Here is a 19,557-nt window from a genome sequence, read left to right as displayed (position 1 = left end):
GAAGTGCAAACATTCCTGGAAGAGCTGACACAGAGCTGAACAAGTCGGGGTTGAATAGAATGGTTTCATCTGAGACTGAAGCCAGACAGTGGAAGAAAACTGGGAGTCTGGGTGAAGAGGGGGGATGTCTCTGAAAACTGGCAGAGTGGGAGGTGGATTGGCATGAAGGGAGGGAGGGGGGTGGACACAGAACAAGTAAGAGAATAGGAGGGAAGGTACTGGCGAAGAGTTCCTTCATTCACCTTCCATGCAATACAAAGCTCTCATTTTATCCAGTGGCATTTCAAATTTTGTAGGACAAATAGCACCACTGGTTTTTAAATACAAAAGCTGCAGTCCATATATACAACGTTGGAAGCAGAAAAATATTGTTTGCATTGTTAGCCCAAACGCACTTGTCAAGGAAAGATGGACCCTGTCTTCCCAGCCAGGCTAAAGCCAGCAACACGCATTTTGACCGATGCTTGTCTTTGTTCATACCAATTTACATTTTGAAAAGAATGTTCTGTTAATTGATATCTAATTGATGAAGTATAAGGGCATAATAATAATGCACAATGAAGGTATTATAGAATGTCTACCTTCTTCTAAAAGAAATTGAAGGAGATGCAGAGTTGTCTTTTTCATTATTGCCAAAACGTTTCTTCTTTTCCCTCTCTGCTTCTTGAAAGCAGATATCTAGAACAGTTAAGCAAGATCAAAACAATGGAACTATAAATGTGAAATGATGAGCAGAAAAATGGAAACTTTGGTCCTTTTTCCTAATGTGAAATTAGATAAAGATACAAGAAGTATCTGCCAATGTTAATGTTATTTTCTCCTTAAAAATAATTACTCACCACCTCCATCCCATTTCTTCTGTACAGTTAGGCATAATCCCCCTTAGGTGACCAGGTCTCAGCAAGGTCACGGAAATAAACTAGTTATTTCTGAGATTAATTATGAGCGAAGTTAAGCCTTGATTTCAAGTATAAACATTAATATTATTTTGAGGGACTGGCTAGTACTTCACAGACATGAGAATTTAGGCAATTGGAAACAATAAGAAAATTAAATAAGATGTTTGCTAGGATGAACCTGTGCTGTCATTTGTATTTCAAACAGCTGGTTATCACTTTCACTTCACATGTACTAAAGGACAGAGAAGGAAATGAAGTAGAATCTTTTGAATGTTTTAATTTGTTATAGTAGTAAGCATTTATTTCCCAGAAGTTGTTTTTGGAAAAGCATGGTTGAATATCAGGGAGAGATGTTCCCTCAGTTTGTCCCTGAGACAAACTCTTCTTTTACAAGTTGGAAACTAAACTTACATGGCAGAGAAAACCACGTTCTGAAATCTAAACTTTGTGTTCCCCCAACTGTTATTCACATAATTCCTATCCTCTCCAAAATCTCAAGAAAATGCCTGCCTCCTGCCAATAACGTAGATCTTATGTTTTGCAGAGCTCTAAGTAAGACGTTTTTGCCTCTTGAACATTTCTGGGATTTTGGTTCCAAGATTCCAGATGTTAAAATGCCAGTTTGGGGTTTGATGTTTGACACAGAAATTCAGAATTTCCTTTATAGGAGATGGCTACAAGAATCAAATCTGAAAAATCCCAAATTTAAAAGTAGGAGAATTTAAACATAAGCCACACAAGCATTTATTTACACACCAAGCCACTGTCTGATAGGCGGAAGGAGAAATTTTGAGCTAAACTTCAGAGAAACAGACAGTTAGATTAATGGGCTTGTGTGATGTTGAAATACACTGCCTCAGGAAACCAGAGCAGGCAGAGATATGGGTGCAGGATAATGCAGTATTTTGAAATAGCTGCTGGTTGCAGACTCAAAGGCAGCAGAAGTTAATGTGGAAGCCAGCAATTGCATTTCGTTTTCATGTTACCAGCTACCTCTGATAAGCATTTCATCATAACAATTCGATTTTCAGGGTGATCCTTGCAGAAGAGTGTGCCGAAAGGAAATTTAACAAGTGGACTTGTGCACTTCTGAAACCTGATTCATTCCATGTAAGTAACTGTGGTTTAAACAAGCCCTCTTATTACATTAATACAGTATCATCATCAACTATCAATTATTACTCCAAATGGAAATGCTGCAAAATAACGCTGTTTTCTTGGAATTGCTTTCAAATAGTCATTCTAAATCTTATGTGTGTCTACTTGATTTAGAGGTGAATTATTCCATGTTCTGAAATGAAGGAAACTTCGGGAACTGTTTTTTATGAGTTGTAACCCAGGGGAGTGCTAACAGAATTGAAGGTACCCCATAGTCTTAAGAGCATTAGGAAAGCACACTCTGCATATTAATCTGCTTCACATGCATCCTTTACTCATATATATTCCAGGACACAAACAGGAATAAAATGTAATTAAAGAGCTAAAATTATTATTATTTTATTAGTAATTATTTTATTACAAAAATTTTTTAAGTTTTTTAAAATTGATGTATAGTTGATTTCAATGTCATGCTAGTTTCTGCTATACAGCAAAGTTTCTAAGTTACACATGTGTACTCATATGTATACATTCTTTTTTATATTCTTTTATCACAGGACACTGAATATAGTTCCCTGTGCTATACAGTAGGACCTTGTTGTTTATCCATTCTATACATAATAGTTTGCATCTGCTAACCTTAAACTCTCAATCCATCCCTCTCCCACCTCTCCTCCCCCTTGGCAACCACCAATCTGTTCCCTTTGCCTGTGAGACTATTTCTGTTTTGTAGATAGGTTCATTTGTGTCATATTTTAGATTCCACATACAAGTGATATCATATATTTGTCTTAGTCTATCTGACTTCACTCAGTATGATAATCTCTAGGTCCATCCATGTTGCTGCAAATGGCATTATTTCGTTCTGTTTTTATGGCTGAGTAGTATTCCATTGTATATATGTATCACATCTTCTTTATCCATTTATCTTTGGACATTCATGTTGTTTTCATGTCTTGGCTATTGTGAACAGTGATACTTTGAACATAGGGGTGCATGTATCTTTTTCAATTATAGTTTTGTCTGGATATATGCCCAGGAGTGGAACTGCTGGATCTTATGGTAACTCTATTTTTAGTTTTTTGAGGAACCCCCATACTGTTTTCCACAGTGGGCTACACCAACTTACATTCCCACCAATAGTGCAGGAGGGTTCCCTTTCTCCTCACCCGCTCCAGCAATTGTTATTTGAAAAGAGCTAAAATTATGAAGACATAGAATAAAATAAATGACGAGGCATGATTAAATATAAGAATAAAAGATAAAATAAAACTGGATTGTGAATCAAAATTCTTTGTTATACACTCAAGATTTCTATCTACATGTTTTAGCAATTTGGAAGATAATTAGGTCAAGCCCTTTCTATCAGTAAGGCACTGAGTTCTATTTAAACACTTGGGTAAATGAGGGTTGTAGGGAAAAAACAGGGAGGAAGAAATGAGAGGGAAGAGAAAGACGTTTTATGTTTCTTAAGTGTCTAGTAAGTGACTGACAAAGTCCTAGGAGATTTTTTTAAGTAGTCAACAGGAAATATTTCTATAGTCAAATTCTTTAAAATTTGAAATTAGTATAGGCTAATCACTTGAAATAAAGAACTAAACATGATGTTTTAAAATGTGTGTAAAAGTCTTCTGGGGTCAGTAAGTGTCTAAATTTCTGTATGTGAAGATTTTAAAAGTCAGAAAAATTTTATTTTCAATATTGTACTCATGATTGAAGACTGAAAAAAAAATCCTCCTCAGTTATTGACTGGTGAGTGAAAGGGTGGATACAGAACTTCCTCTTGAAAGCCACTTCCTCCAGGAAGCCTTCCCTGCCTTCTCAGACCAAGGGATGTCTCCACAGCACTCTGCACTTTAATCTTTGTCACTGTCAGCACATTTGCAATTACCTTTTCAATGTCTGGCTTCCCTGACAGACCTAAACATCATGAGGACAAACTGTGCCTGCTTTCCTACTGCATCCTCTGTGCCTAGCAAAATAAACAAGTCACAATAATTCTGTTTAATGAATCAGTAAACCAATCATCTCAGGACTTCTTGAAAATAAGATGCATCACCTACATTATATTCTTTTATGTTCCTAAATAGGGGCAAAAAATTTCACCATGGGTAATTTAGATGGGACTGACCTATTTTCTCTGTCCTTAGATGCACGTTCTGACAAAGTCACAACTGTAGCAATCAATCAATTAAAATAAAATAAAATAACAAAACCAGAAAAACCACTGTCATTGTTATGACCAAATGAATACAGGCCTGTCCCCAGAATTGTTTGTTTGTCTGATTTTTGATGAAACACCATTGGGCAAGTATTCAGGGTAGCCCCAGTAAGGGAGATTAGAGCCACAGTTATGCTATGAACTTGTCATATGACCTTGAGCACTGTTGCCTGACCTTGCTGAGTTCAGTGTCTTATCCAAAAGAGAACCATTGCAGAGTTTTTGAGATGAATGGAGTACTTTACATAAAAGCATTTAGAGGGCTTCCCTGGTGGCGCAGTGGTTGAGAGTCTGCCTGCCGATGCAGGGGACACGGGTTCGTGACCCGGTCCGGGAGGATCCCACATGCCACAGAGCGGCTGGGCCCTTGAGCCATGGCTGCTGAGCCTGTGTGTCCGGAGCCTGTGCTCCACAACGGGAGAGGCCACAGCAGTGAGAGGCCCGCGTACCGGAAAAAAAAAAAAAAAAGCATTTAGAAAATGTCACCCCAGATTTTAGGCACTGCTACTAATGTTGATAAGCTTTTTGGAGAACTAGAAAAACTATTATCCATACTGTTAGAAACATCTCTAGTTTTAAGAATTGTCCTCTAAAATGGTCACTTCATAAGCATGGTAAGTCAGCATATCATTTAACCTGTTTCAGAAGGGTAACAGTCTTCAGTTTTGATTGTCCTTTTTTCCCCCATTTTTAATTTTTTATCCTAAGTGTGTAAGGACAGAATATCAAGCTGTTACGTTTAAAGGTTAATCTCACAGCAAAATTTTAATGTTTATTTGCAGATTGAAAACCCTCTACTGGTTCTGTTTAAAAAACTAAAAAAAAAAAAAAAAAATTAAGTGGTAAGGGATTCTACTAAAGTTAGCTGATGGAATTTTTCTCAATTCTTCAAAATCCTGGGCTTCACCTAAATATAGAAACATTACCATTTATTTATTTATTTATTTATTTATTTTTTGCGGTACGCGGGCCTCTCACTGTTGTGGCCTCTCCCGTTGCGGAGCACAGGCTCCGGGTGTGCAGGCTCAGCGGCCATGGCTCACGGGCCCAGCCGCTCTTCGGCATGTGGGATCCTCCCGGACCGGGGCACGAACCCGTGTCCCCTGCATCGGCAGACGGACTCTCAACCACTGCACCACCAGGGAAGCCCCATTATCATTTATTTTTTGAAAACTTATGGGATCCTGAAGACAAGGTGTTTAATTGGAAAAGCATCTGCAGCGCAGCACTGATTCCAACTCATGCTGCTCTCCTTGTTGACCACACACCAAATAAGGGCAGAAATGGCCTCTTTGAGTTTTTTAGAATTATGTTAACAAACAAGAAAAGCAGTGATGGAATTACCAGGCTGAGAAACAAAACTACTCCCTCGGGAGAAAGCAAAAAGTCCCCAAATACCATGAATCTCTAAATAACAACAATCTCATGCTTTCAACTTTGGCGATAGGAAGTTTTTCCATGACAGTGTTCAATATCTCGCTAAATCTGGATATCCGTTTATTGGAGCCAATATTCATAAACTTTCCCATTCCTGGGCACTTATTGACCTGACACCCCCAGGACGCCTTCCTCACCCTGCCATTCCCCGTGCACTGACTGATTCTGTGAAGTAAACATCATCATAAGGTCAGGGTATTTTTTTAATTCCTTATTTTACTATGACAATATCAACTACTTATTTGGTATTTACAGTGTGATAAGAGCTTAACATAACTTATATTATCCTCACAACAATATACCGATAAAAGCTTACCTTATATTTATTCTGTTTTCTAGCTAAGGAAATGGAAGCTTAAAAAGTTAAGTCATTTGCCCCTATGCTCACACAGCCAATGAGTGGCAAATCTGAGGTTAAAATTGAGGCCTCAACAGTTATAAAACCTAGGTTGTTAACCAGTATATGCCTAGACAATAAGTGAGCTGAGGAATGAATGAGGGAGAGTGGGTGTGGGTCTAAATCGGTGCTAAGTGGCTAAGGATACAAAAGAAAAATGGTCCCTCTTTATAGAGGATTGTGACTGAGAAAACATCTTACCTCATAAAAACATCTCTGTGACCTAATGGTGGTCAGCATTTCCTCAATAAAATGTATCAATATTGCTCACAACAATATTGGCATTTTTCTTTTACAGATAAAGGGGGCACAAAAAAGAATGCTGTAAATAGGGCACTCAGTTCTGGAATATTCCAGAATGAGTTGAATTACAGATGGCAAAAACACAAACTTGATGAGCCATATAAAACTTGTTTCAGAAAAAAATGTAGAATATGGTTCTTGCCATATCAAAAAGAGATTTTTTTCCAAAATAGTATTATGAAAATTTTCAAAAATTTAGAAAAGTTGAAAGAATTCTACAGTGAATTCTTACCTAAGCTGTGCAGCCACAACTTAGGTTCTGCCTGTAACATTTAAGAGCTTGCTTCTTAACAGGTGGTTATTATATTGGACTTAAGCAACGAGAACTATACTGTTATAGTGAGATTCATCTGAACAATATGCATGGCTTGTACATGATGCTGACCTACATTTAAGTCTCTATGCCCTATGACCTACATTTAAGTCTCTCAGTTCATACTGAGTCTATTGTAAAGTGCGGACTTTGTATAGGCAAAGACGATGTATTTGTTAAATGTAATGTAAATACCATAGTGTATTTGAATTCCTAAATCTTACTAACAAAAGCAAATTAATGACTACACAGTAAATGTTAAAGATCTGCTAAAGATTATGAATTATCAAAATCAATATCCATTTAGGTGATAAAAGCTGTCAATCATGAGCTCTTGTTCCACATTAGTCCTATGTAATACGTTTTCTGGATTGTTTCATACAGGGTAATTCTCAGTAAATTATGACTTCAGTCAGGTGACTAGAAATGGGATGACTGGGCTTATTACACAGTTTCTGATATTGTACAAAATACCCTATAAAATCTATGAATCAGGAGCTGTTTCAAAAAATGGGAACTTTGGTTTTTCTCTGGGTTTTATTTTGTGTTTCCTTTTGTTATATTTTTAATATATATTTTTATATTTCATATTTTAATATATTTTGTTATATTTTTATATATTTTAACATATCAGAGTTAGGCCTAGTGTGTTATGGATAAGAGACTCTATTTTGTTAAAAAAAAATCCCAATATCACTGAAACAATTTTTAACCTATTTCTTTTTTTGTTTTTTTAACATCTTTATTGGAGTATAATTGCTTTACAATGGTGTGTTAGTTTCTACTTTATAACAAAGTGAATCTGCTATACATATATCCCCATATCTCCTCCTTGTTCCGTCTCCCTCCCACCCTCCCTATCCCACCTCTCTAGGTGGTCACAAAGCACTGAGCTGATCTCCCTGTGCTATGTGGCTGCTTCCCACTAGCTATCCATTTTTTTTTTTTTTTTTTTTTTGCGGTACGCGGGCCTCTCCCGTTGTGGAGCGCAGGCTCAGCGGCCATGGCTCACGGGCCCAGCCGCTCTGCAGCATGTGGGATCTTCCCGGACCAGGGCACGAACCCGTGTCCTCTGAATCGGCAGGCGGACTCTCAACCACTGTGCCACCAGGGAAGCCCTAGCTATCCATTTTACATTTGGTAGTGTATACATATCCATGCCACTCTCTCACTTCATCCCAGCTTACCCTTCACCCTCCCTGGGTCCTCAAGTCCATTCTCTATGTCTGAGTCTTTATTCCTGTCCTGCCCCTAGGTTCTTCAGAACCACTTTTTTTTTTTTTTTTTTTTAAGATTCCATATATATGTGTTAGCATACGGTATTTGTTTTTCTCTTTCTGACTTCACTCTGTTAGACAGACTCTAGGTCCATCACCTCACTACAAATGCTCAATTTCATTTCTCTTTATGGCTGAGTAATATTCCATTGTATACATGTGCCACATCTTCTTTATCCATTCATCTGTTGATGGACACTTACGTTGCTTCCATATCCTGGCTACAGAGCTGCAATGAACATTGTGGTACATGACTCTTTGAATTATGGTTTTCTCAGGGTATATGCCCAGTAGTGGGATTGCTGGGTGATACAGTAGTTCTATTTTTACTTTTTTAAAGAACCTCCATCCTCTTCTCCATAGTGGCTGTATCAATTTACATTCCCACCAAAAGTGCGAGACAGTTCCATTCTCTCCACACCCTCTCCAGCACTTATTGTTTGTAGATTTTTTGATGATGGCCATTCTGACCAGTGTGAGGTGATACCTCACTGTAGTTTTGATTTGCATTTCTCTAATGATTAGTGATGTTGAGCATCCTTTCATGTGTTTGTTGGCAATCTGTATATCTTCCTTGGAGAAATGTCTGTTTAGGTCTTCTGTCCAGTATTGGATTGGGTTGTTTGTTTGTTTTTGATATTGAGCTGCATGAGCTGCTTGTAAGTTTTGGAGATTAATCCTTTGTCAGTTGCTTCATTTGAAAATATCTTCTCCCATCCTGAGGGTTGTCTTTTCATTGTGTTTATGTTTTCCTTTGCTGTGCAAAAGCTTTTAAGTTTCATTAGGTCCCATCTGTTTATTTTTATTTCCATTTCTCTAGGAGGTGAGTCAAAAAGGATCTTGCTGTGATTTATGTCACAGAGTGTTGTGCCTATGTTTTCCTCTAAGAGTTTTATAGTGTCTGGCCTTACATTTAGGTCTTTAATCCATTTTGAGTTTCTTTTTGTGTATGGTATCAGGGAGTGCTCTAATTTCATTCTTTTACATGTAGCTGTCCAGTTTTCCCAGCAACACTTATTGAAGAGGCTGACTTTTCTCCATTGTATATGCTTGCCTCCTTTGTCATAGGTTAGTTGACCATAGGTGCATGGGTTTATCTCTGGGCTTTCTATCCTGTTCCACTGATGTATATTTCTGTTTTTGTGCCAGTACCATACTGTCTTGATTACTGTAGCTTTGTAGTATAGTCTGAAGTCTGGGAGCCTGATTCATCCAGGTCCGTTTTTCTTTCTCAAGATTGCTTTGGCTATTCGGGGTCTTTTGTGATTCCATATAAATTGTGAAATTTTTTCATCTAGTTCTGTGAAAAATGCCATTGGTAGTTTGATAGGGATTGCACTGAATCTGTAGATTGCTTTGGGTACTATAGTCATTTTCACAATGTTGATTTTTCCATTCCAAGAACATGGTATATCTCTCCACCTGTTTGTATCATCTTTAATTTACTGCATCAGTGTCTTATAGTTTTCTGCATACAGGACTTTTGTCTCCTTAGGTAGGTTTATTCCTAGGTATTTTTTTCTTTTTGTTGCAATGATAAATGGGAGTGTTTCCTTAATTTCTCTTTCAGATTTTTCATCATTACTGTATAGGAATGCAAGAGTTTTCTGTGCATTAATTTTGTATCCTGCTACTTTACCAAATTCATTGATTAGCTCTAGTAGTTTTCTGGTAGCATCTTTAGGATTCTCTTTGTATAGTATCATGTTACCTGCAAACAGTGACAGCTTGACTTCTTCTTTTCCGATTTGGATTCCTTTTATTTCTTTTTCTTCTCTGATTGCTGTGGCTAAAACTTCCAAAACCATGTTGAATAATAGTGGTGAGAATGGACAACCTTGTCTTATTCCTGATCTTAGAGGAAATGGTTTCAGTTTTTCACCATTGAGAATGATGTTGGCTGTGGGTTTGTCATATATGGCCTTTATTAGGTTGAGTAAGTTCCTTCTATGCCTACTCCCTGGAGGGTTTTTAACATAACTGGGTGTTGAATTTTGTTGAAAGCTTTTTCTGCATCTGTTGAGATGATCATATGGTTTTTATTCTTCAGTTTGTTAATATGGTTTATCACATTATTGATTTGTATATATTGAAGAATCCTTGCATTCCTGGGATAAACCCCACTTGATCGTGGTATATGATCCTTTTAATGTGCTGTTGGATTCTGTTTGCTAGTATTTTGTTGAGGATTTTTGCATCTATGTTTATCAGTGATATTGGCCTGTTGTTCTCTTTCTTTGTGACATCTTTGTCTGGTTTTGATATTAGGGTGATGGTGGCCTCATAGAATGAGTTTGGGACTGTTTCTCCTTCTGTGATATTTTGGAAGAGTTTGAGAAGGATAGGTGTTAGCTCTTCTCTAAATGTTTGATAGAATTTGCCTGTGAAACCATCTGGTCCTGGGCTTTTGTTTGCTGGAAGATTTTTAATCACAGTTTCAATTACAGTGCTTGTGACTGATCTGTTTATATTTTCTATTTTTTCCTGTTTCAGTCTCAGGAAGTTGTGCTTTTCTAAGAATCTGTCCATTTCTTCCAGGTTTTCCATTTTATTGGCATACAGTTGCTTGTAGTAATCTCTCATGATCCTTTGTATTTCTGCAGTGTCAGGTGTTACTTCTCCTTTTTCATTTCTAATTCTATTGATTTGAGTCTTCTCCCTCTTTTTATTGATGAGTCTGGCTAATGGCTTATCAACATTGTTTATATTCTCAAAGAACCAGCTTTTAGTTTTATTGATCTTTGCAATTGTTTCATTCATTTCTTTTTCATTTATTTTTGATCTGATCTTTATGATTACTTTCCTTCTGCTAACTTTGGGGTATTTTTTGTTCTACTTTCTCTAATTGCTTTAGGTGTAAGGTTAGGTTGTGCATTTGAGATGTTTCTTGTTTCTTGAGGTAGGATAGTATTCCTATAAACTTTCCTCTTAGAACTGCTTTTGCTGCATCCCATAGGTTTTGGCTCATTGTGTTTACATTGTCATTTGTTTCTAGGTATTTTTTGATTTCCTCTTTGATTTATTCAGTGATTTCTTGGTTATTTAGTAGTGTATTATTTAGCCTCCATGTTTGTTTGTTTTTTTTGCGGTACACGGGCCTCTCACTGTTGTGATCTCTCCTGTTGCGGAGCACAGGCTCCGGACGCACAGGCTCAGTGGGCATGGCTCACAGGCTCAGCTGTTCTGTGGCATGTGGATCTTCCCGGACCGGGGCACGAACTCGTGTCCCTTGCATCGGCAGGCAGACTCTCAACCACTGTGCCACCAGGGAAGCCCTGTTTGTATTTTTTAGAGAATTTTTCCTGTAATAGATATCTAGTCTCATAGGGTCATGGTTGGAAAAGATACTTGATATGATTTCAATTTTCTTAAATTTACTAAGCCTTGATTTGTCACCCAAGATATGATCTATCCTGGAGAATGTTCCATGAGCACTTGAGAAGAAAGTGTATTCTGTTGTTTTTGGATGGAATGTCCTATAAACATCAATTAAGTCTATCTTGTTTAATGTATCATTTAAAGCCTGTGTTTCCTTATTTATTTTCATTTTGGATGATCTGTCCATTGGTGAAAGTGGGGTGTTAAAGTCCCCTACTATGACTGTGTTACTGTCAATTTCCCCTTTTATGGTTGTTAGCATTTGCCTTATGCATTGAGGTGCTCCTATGTTGGGTGCATAAATATTTACAATTGTTTTATCTTCTTCTTGGACTGATCCCTTGATCTGTATGTAGTGTCCTTCTTTGTCTCTTGTAATAGTCTTTATTTTAAAGTCTATTTTGTCTGATATGAGAATTGCTAGTCCAGCTTTCTTTTGATTTCCATTTCCATGGAATATCTATCTCCATCCCCTCACTTTCAGTCTGTATGTGTCCCTAGGTCTGAAGTGGGTCTCTTGTAGACAGCATATATAAGGGTCTTGTTTTTGTATCCATTTAGCCAGTCTGTGTCTTTTGGTTGGAGCACTTAATCCATTTACATTTAAGGTAGTTATCGATATGTATGTTCCTATTACTGTTTTCTTAACTGTTTTGGGTTTGGTATTGTAGGTCTTTTCCTTCTCTTGTGTTTCCTGCCTAGAGAAGTTCCTTTACCATTTGTTGTAAAGCTGGTTAGCCTTTGCTTTTTTGTAAAGGTTTTAATTTCTCAGTTGAATCTGAATGAGATCCTTGCTAGGTAGAGTAATCTTGGTTGTAGGTGTTTCCCTTTAATCACTTTAAATATGTCTTGCCACTCCCTTCAGGCTTGCAGAGTTTCTGCTGAAAGATCAGCTGTTAACCTTATGGGGATTCCCTTGTATGCTATTTGTTTTTTTCTCCTTGCTGCTTTTAATATTTTTTCTTTGTATTTAATTTTCGATAATTCAATTAATATGTGTCTTGGCGTGTTTCTCCTTGGATTTATCCTGTATGGAACTCTCTGCACTTCCTGGGCTTGATTGACTATTTCCTTTCCCATATTAGGGAAGTTTTCAACTATAATAACTTCAAATATTTTCTCAGTCCCTTTCTTTTACTCTTCCTCTTCTGGGACTCCTATAATTTGAATGTTGGTGTGCTTAATGTTGTCCCAGAGGTCTCTGAGACTGTCCTCAATTCTTTTCTTTCTGTTTTCTTCACTCTGCTCTGTGGTAGTTATTTCCAGTATTTTATCTTCCAGGTTACTTGTCCATTCTTCTGCCTCAGTTATTCTGCTATTGATTCCTTCTAGAGAATTTTTAATTTCATTTATTGTATTGTTCATCACTGTATGTTTGCTCTTTAGTTCTTCTAGGTCCTTGTTAAACACTTCTTGTATTTTCTCCATTCTATTTCCAAGATTTTGGATCATCTTCACTATCATTACTCTGAATTCTTTTTCAGGTAGACTGCCTATTTCCTCTTCATTTGTTTGGTCTGATGGGTTTTTACCTTGCTCCTTCATCTGCTGTGTGTTTCTCTGTCTTCTCATTTTGCTTTACTTTCTGTGTTTGGGGTCTCCTTTTTGCAGGCTGCAGGTTCATACTTCCCATTGTGTTTGGTGTCTGCCCTCACTAGCTAAGGTTGGTTCAGTGGGTTGTGTAAGCTTCCTGGTAGAGGGGACTGGTGCCTGTTTTCTGGTGGATGAGGCTGGATCTTGTCTTTCTGGTGGGCAAGACCTCCTCCGGTGGTGTGTTTTGGGGTGTCTGAGACATTATTATGATTTTAGGCAGCCTCTCTGCTAATGGGTGGGGTTGAGTTACTGTCTTGCTAGTTGTTTGGCATAGGGTGTCGAGCACTGTAGCTTGCTGGTTGTTGAGTGGAGATGGTTCTTAGCATTCAGATGGAGATCTCTGGGAGAGCTTTCACTGTTTGATATTACATGGAGCTGGGAGGTCTCTGGTGGACCAATGTCCTGAACTTGGCTCTACCACCTCAGAGCCATAGGCCTGACACCTGGACAGAGCACCAAGTCCCTGTCAGCTACACAGCTGAGAAGAAAAGTGAGAAAAAAGAAAGAAAGAAAAAATAAAATAAAATAAAATAACTAAAATATAAAGAAATTATTGAAAATAAAAAAAATTAAGTAATAAAAAAAGAAAAAGGAAAGAAAAAAGAGAGCAACCAAACCAAAAAACAAATCCACCAAAGATAGCAAGCGCTAAAAACTATACTAAAAAAAATAAAGTAAAAAATGGACAGAACCCTAGGACAAATGGTAAAAGCAAAGCTATGCAGACAGAATCAGACAAAGAAGCATACACATACACACTCACAAAAAGAGAAAAAGGAAAAAAAATATATAGCTATATAGAAAAAGAAAAAAAAAAGGAAAAGAGCAACCAAATCAATAAACAAATCTACCAATGATAATAAACTCTAAATACTAAACTAAGATAAACATAAAACCAGAAAAAAATTAGATGCAGAAAGCAAACCCCAAGTCTACAGTTGCTCCCAAAGTCCACCGCCTTAATTTGGGATGACTCATTGTCTATTCAGGTATTGCACAGATGCAGGGTACATCAAGTTGATTGTGGAGATTTAATCTGCTGCTCCTGAGGCTGCTGGGAGAGATTTCCCTTTCTCTTCTTTGTTTGCACAGATCCTGGGGTTCAGCTTTGGATTGGCCCCGCCTCTGCATTTAGGTCGCCTGAGGACGTCTGTTCTTCGCTTAGACAGGATGGGGTTAAAGAAGCAGCTGATTAGGGGGCTCTGGCTCACTCAGGCCGGGGGGAGGGAGGGGTACAGAGTGTGCGGGGAGCCTGCGGCAGCAGAGGCCAGCATGATGTTGCAACAGCATGAGGTGCGCCATGTGTTCATCCTGTGAAGTTGTCCCTGGATCACAGGACCCTGGCCGTGGCAGGCTGCACAGGCTCCCAGGAGGGGAGCTGTGGATAGTGAGCTGTGCTTGCACACAGGCTTCTAGGTGGCTGCAGCAGCAGCCTTAGTGTCTCAGGCCGTCTCGGGTTCATGCTGATAGCCACGGCTCACGCCGTCTTTGGAACTCATTTAGGCGGTGCTCTGAATCCCCTCTCCTCGCGCACCCTGAAACAATGGTCTCTTGCCTCTTCGGCAAGTCCAGACTTTTCCCCGGACGCCCTCCCAGCTAGCTGTGGCGCACTAACCCCCTGCAGGCTGTGTTCACGCCGCCAACCCCAGTCCTCTCCCGGTGCTCCGACGGAAGCCGGAGCCTCAGCTCGTAGCCCTGCCCACCCTGGAGGGTGAGCAGACAAGCCTCTCGGGCTGGTGAGTGCTGGTCAGCACCGATCCTCTGTGCGGGAATTTCTCCGCTTTGCCCTCCGCACCCCTGTTGCAACGCTCTCCTCTGTGGCTCTGAAGCTTACCCCCACTCCGCCACCCACCCATCTCTGCCCGCGAAGGGGCTTCCTAGTGTGTGGAAACCTTTCCTCCTTCACAGCTCCCTCCCACTGGTGCAGGTCTCATCCCTATTCTTTTGTCTCTCTTTTTTCTTTCTTCTTTTGCCCTACCCAGGTATGTGGGGAGTTTCTTGCCTTTTGGGAGGTCTGAGGTCTTCTGCCAGTGTTCAGTAGGTGTTCTGTAGGAGTTGTTCCACATGTAGATGTATTTCTGATGTATTTGTGGGGAGGAAGGTGATCTCCATGCCTTACTCCTCCACCATCTTAAATGTCCCCCCCTCACCTACTATTTCTGATGTGCTTAGGGAGAAAGCTTGCTACCGTCTCAGCAATTTGAGATGCAGGTCAAGGTCAAATGACATCATAAGAGTGACAGAGGAAACCTAATTTTAGTCTCCATGAAACTAAAGAACTCATACAAATAATTACTAAACACTCTCAGCCCATGTTTGGAGTTGGGTACTTGAATCCAATCAAGAAGGAGTAAGTACTGCAGAGTCATCTCAGAAGCCTTGGCTCTCAGGTGCTCCAAGGACTGTGGAGCATCTCAGATTCAGAGGAATGTCTCTTCAGGTACATTGAAGGATGTGTATTTGCAACTCTAGTAGTAACTTATCACAGCACGTCAGTGAAAATGGCAAATATAGCAAAAAACAGCATAGAGTGGCATTTTCAAGATGTTAATGTTAATACCTTGTTAAAAAGTGCATCGTAAGGTGTATAAACACACACACATATTTATATAAAATACCCACACACACAATGGAATATTATTCAGCTGTGAGAAAGAAGGAAATTCTGCCACTGGTGACAACATAGATGGGCCCTGAGAATATTCTGCTAAGTGAAACAAGTCAGACAGAGAAAGGCAAATACTGTGTGATCTCACTCACATGTGGACTCCAAAAAAGTTGAACTCATTGAAAACAACTGTAAAATGGTGGTTACCAGAAGCTGGGGCAGTGGGGGCTTGGGGAACAGGAAGGATTTTGTTTAAGGGTACAAATTTGCAAGAGATCTAATGCACAGTATAGTGATTATGGACACCAGTATTGTATTATAAACATTGAACTTGCTAAGAGACTAGATCTTAACTATTCCCACCACAAAAAAGAAATAATAATTATGTGACATGATAGAGGTGCATTATAAATTACTAAGTAGAATCTAGTTACTCGTGAAAAGCATTTACCAATTAAATTTAATTAATAAAAATATACACCAAAATATTGACAGTGTTATCTCTGGGTATTAGGATCATAGGCCTTTTTAAATGTTCTTTTCTGTAATGTTCAAATTTTCTACCGTGCATAGGGATTATTTCTATAATTAGGTAAAACTAAATATTTGCTACTAAAAACCTTGAATAACCCAATTTCTTTTTACCACTAGGAGTGTTAGGTTTTTAGTTTGATTAAATTTCAACCAAAGGTCATGAACAAAAACTTTTGAATCCATGTTAAATTAAACGCGTCCCATAATTTACACGTTGCTGAGATGTTAAAGGGTCAGAGAGAGAAGGGGAAGCCAGAGGGGAAGCCAGAAAGCATACACATCGTTTAACGCCTAGGAAGATCTGACGTAAAATCAAATTGGAGGCAGCGTGATACCATCTGTAGACATTGAAGTAGAGAAGACAGAGCAGTCTGCCTCCTCGAGATAAACAAACCATGGCCAGAAAATAAGCAAAAAGAGAGGCCAAGCTCTTTGTAGATTTAGAGACCCACTTCCCGCCAGTCTGCGAGGAAATTCTATGAAAAGAGCTAGATGTATGCACAGCTCCCCCTTGTTAAGAGAGGTTTTCAGGACTGTACCTTCGCCCCAAGAAAGAGCCCAGAGCTTCAACTAGACCTACAGGGCATTTGCTTAGTCTTCATCATCTGGGAACTGACTTACGGACCTTACGGAGGACGCATACGTGGGTATGGGCAATTCCAAGACTTGGTAACCTACTTCTCTGTTATTAAATGTGTACATAAATATTCCACGTGGTTGTGTTTCTTAATGTTTAATGTTTTAAAAAGAACTTTCCCAGTATAGGAAATCAGTATCCCTGTTTGCCCCCATTACTTCAGAAACTTGCTCTCTTGCTCTGATGAATACTGTCTCTCCATTTGACAAAAGGCAAATGAATATTGAAAATTGGACAATATATTAAAAATCAGATATTGTCCATTCATCTTAAAAACAGAGAACCATGTAATTATAAAATGTTAGCATGGTTATGAGGGCCATTTGGAAATGTATTAGTCACCTGAAACTTTACATGATAACGACTGATTTAAAAAAATATTACTAGGCTTCCCTGGTGGCGCAGTGGTTGAGAGTCTGCCTGCCGATGCAGGGGACATGGGTTCGTGCCCCGGTCCGGGAAGATCCCACATGCGGCGGAGCGGCTGGGCCTGTGAGCCATGGCCGCTGAGCCTGCACGTCCAGAGCCTGTGCTCCACAACGGGAGAGGCCACAACAGTGAGAGGTCCGCGTATCGCAAAAAAAAAAAAAAAAAAAAAATACCATTTTAGTGAGAACTAGGAACATTTTTCTATGCTTGAATTAGCTCTTTAATTAGAAGAAAAATCTTATTCATGTCAATGCTTCCACTGGTTTACAATGATCTGGATAACTGCTCAGCAGAAAACATTAAATTCTGGATGCTTCCTGCAAAGGTGAAATTGAAATTACTCTGGAATGTGATACAATGTATGGCAAGAACTGTGTTTTATCTGATCTTCTCATTCAAAACAAGAGAAACTGATTTGTTTTCACATTCAGTTGAACAATTGATTGCAAGTAAGAACAGTCTTTGCTTTGCCTGCGACTGGCTATCCTACCTAGTTAATGAGGATCTCATTCATCGCTACTCACTTTCTTCCTCAAACTGGCACACAAAACATGCTCCTGAGCCAGGCAAGAGAAATAGTATGGCTGAGCATAAACTAGTAGGAAAAAGTAAAGAAGACACCAAAGGGTGGCTTGGCATGGCCTTCTATAATCTCCAGTTTCTTCAAAACCACCCCAACAAACATAGAAGAAAAGTCAAAACAATGGCCTTCCTATGCAAATGCAGATTTAAGACAAGTTCCCAAGATCCCCTTCTTTCCAATCAAATTGTCATCACTCCTCAGGCTACTACTCTCTAGATATTCTGCTGTGGCCTCTGCGGAAAGCTCAGATTGTTCATTAGTGAGCACCATTGTATTCATCCGGAGAAATGACCATGCGGCAGAGAAGAAAGGAACAAACATGTGTACGAACCAACCCGTATTTACACCTTGTGCTTTCACATAGGGTTGTTAAAGACTAACATCTCCCAGCTATACTCCACCCCTGACATTTCCCCTCTTTTCAAAAGAGCATATTTTCCTCCTTCTTGAGTATTGACATTTGGACGTATAATAGTCTTAGGTTGAATTACTCCCAGGCAGATGCTGCAAAATCTTGGTGTGGGTACTTTATTTGGAGAGGAAGCAGGGAGGTGATTGTAGGAAGTTAGGGGTTGGGGAAGTAGGGCAGGGAGAGACGAGAATCAGTGAAGTGTGCATTAATGAGCAGGTGACCACTGCGAGCACATGGAACTCAACCTTCTTGGGGACCCCTTTGAGTGACCGTACACACATGTCTAGGACTCATCCCACTGAGGCATGTGAAACGTGGGGCATGGAAGCATACTCTGGTCTTTCAATGTCTGAGGATTGCCCTCTGGGCAGCCCACACCCAGTCTAGCAAGCTCCTTTGAACAGAGAAAGTACCCAGCTGCCCAAATAAGAAGTCTACTGAGCACACAGGATCTGCCCGCCACAGGGGCAGGGGGCATCTGGGGTAAGTCTAGGGGAAATGGGGCGGGGCCTGAAACCTCCGCCACAAATAGGCCGCTCAGACTTAAGGTGCCACGCTGAATTTTAGGTTCATGTTCCAGCACCCTACCACTAAATCTACGTTTCTCTCGTCTTTCCTCAACTCAGCAAATGAAAACACAAGTTTTTAATATTTTCAGACCCAAAGCCTTGAATCATCTTTGACTCATTTCTGTTTCTCTTTTTCTCGTGTGAAAATCCATCATCACATACTGTCAGCTCTGTTTTCAAATTGGAGCCAGAATCTGGTCACTCTTCACCACTTCCACTGTCACCACCCTGGTCCAGGTCACCATTGTTTCTTGCCCAGACTACTGAAGTGGCTTCGTAACCATTTTTACTGTTTCCGGCCTCATTCCAAGTCTATTCTTCTCAGAATACTCAGAGTGATCCTTTGCACATGTAAGTCCCTTCTGTGCTCAAAACCCTCTTTTAGTTTCCCACTTCAAAATCCAAACTCCTTACCATGCTTACAAAAGCCCTTTACTATCTCCTGACCATTTTTCCTTCTCTTCTCCCCTTTGCTTACTTGGTTTGACCCATACTGGTCTTTTTCCTGTTCTTTTAACACAGCGTGCCTGCTCCTGCCTCAGGACCTTTGCACTTTGCTGTTTCCTCTTCCGGAAATGCTCTTGCTTCAGACATTGGCACAGTCCTTTCACTCTGTTAAGATCCAAATGTCAGTTTAATAGACAGGGCTACTTATTCTGACTATATCTAAAATAGCACTGCCGTCACTCTATTTCTTTACTCTGCATTAGTTTTCTTCATAGAACTTATCATCATGACATACTGTATATTTTGTATATGTTTGTGTATTTTACATTGTATATGTTTGTGTATTTTACATTGTCTATCTCCCCCCCATGCACAAAAATCAAGTTTCATTAGAACAGAGACTCTGCTTTGTTCACTGCTGT

At 39.5% G+C, this 19,557-nt stretch overlaps 1 protein-coding gene across 7 annotated transcripts in view; it reads right to left on the bottom strand.

The window, feature by feature from the left end:
* PDE4D (phosphodiesterase 4D) overlaps positions 1 to 19,557 on the bottom strand; it is a 1,454,760-nt gene that overhangs the window by 366,079 nt on the left and 1,069,124 nt on the right. The gene's annotated exons all lie outside the window — the stretch shown is intronic.

Source organism: Orcinus orca, chromosome 3, assembly GCF_937001465.1.
Source record: "Orcinus orca chromosome 3, mOrcOrc1.1, whole genome shotgun sequence".
Classification (NCBI taxonomy): domain Eukaryota; kingdom Metazoa; phylum Chordata; class Mammalia; order Artiodactyla; family Delphinidae; genus Orcinus; species Orcinus orca.
The sequence above is the reverse complement of the archived record's forward strand: the minus strand, read 5'-3'. Positions and strand labels throughout refer to the sequence as shown.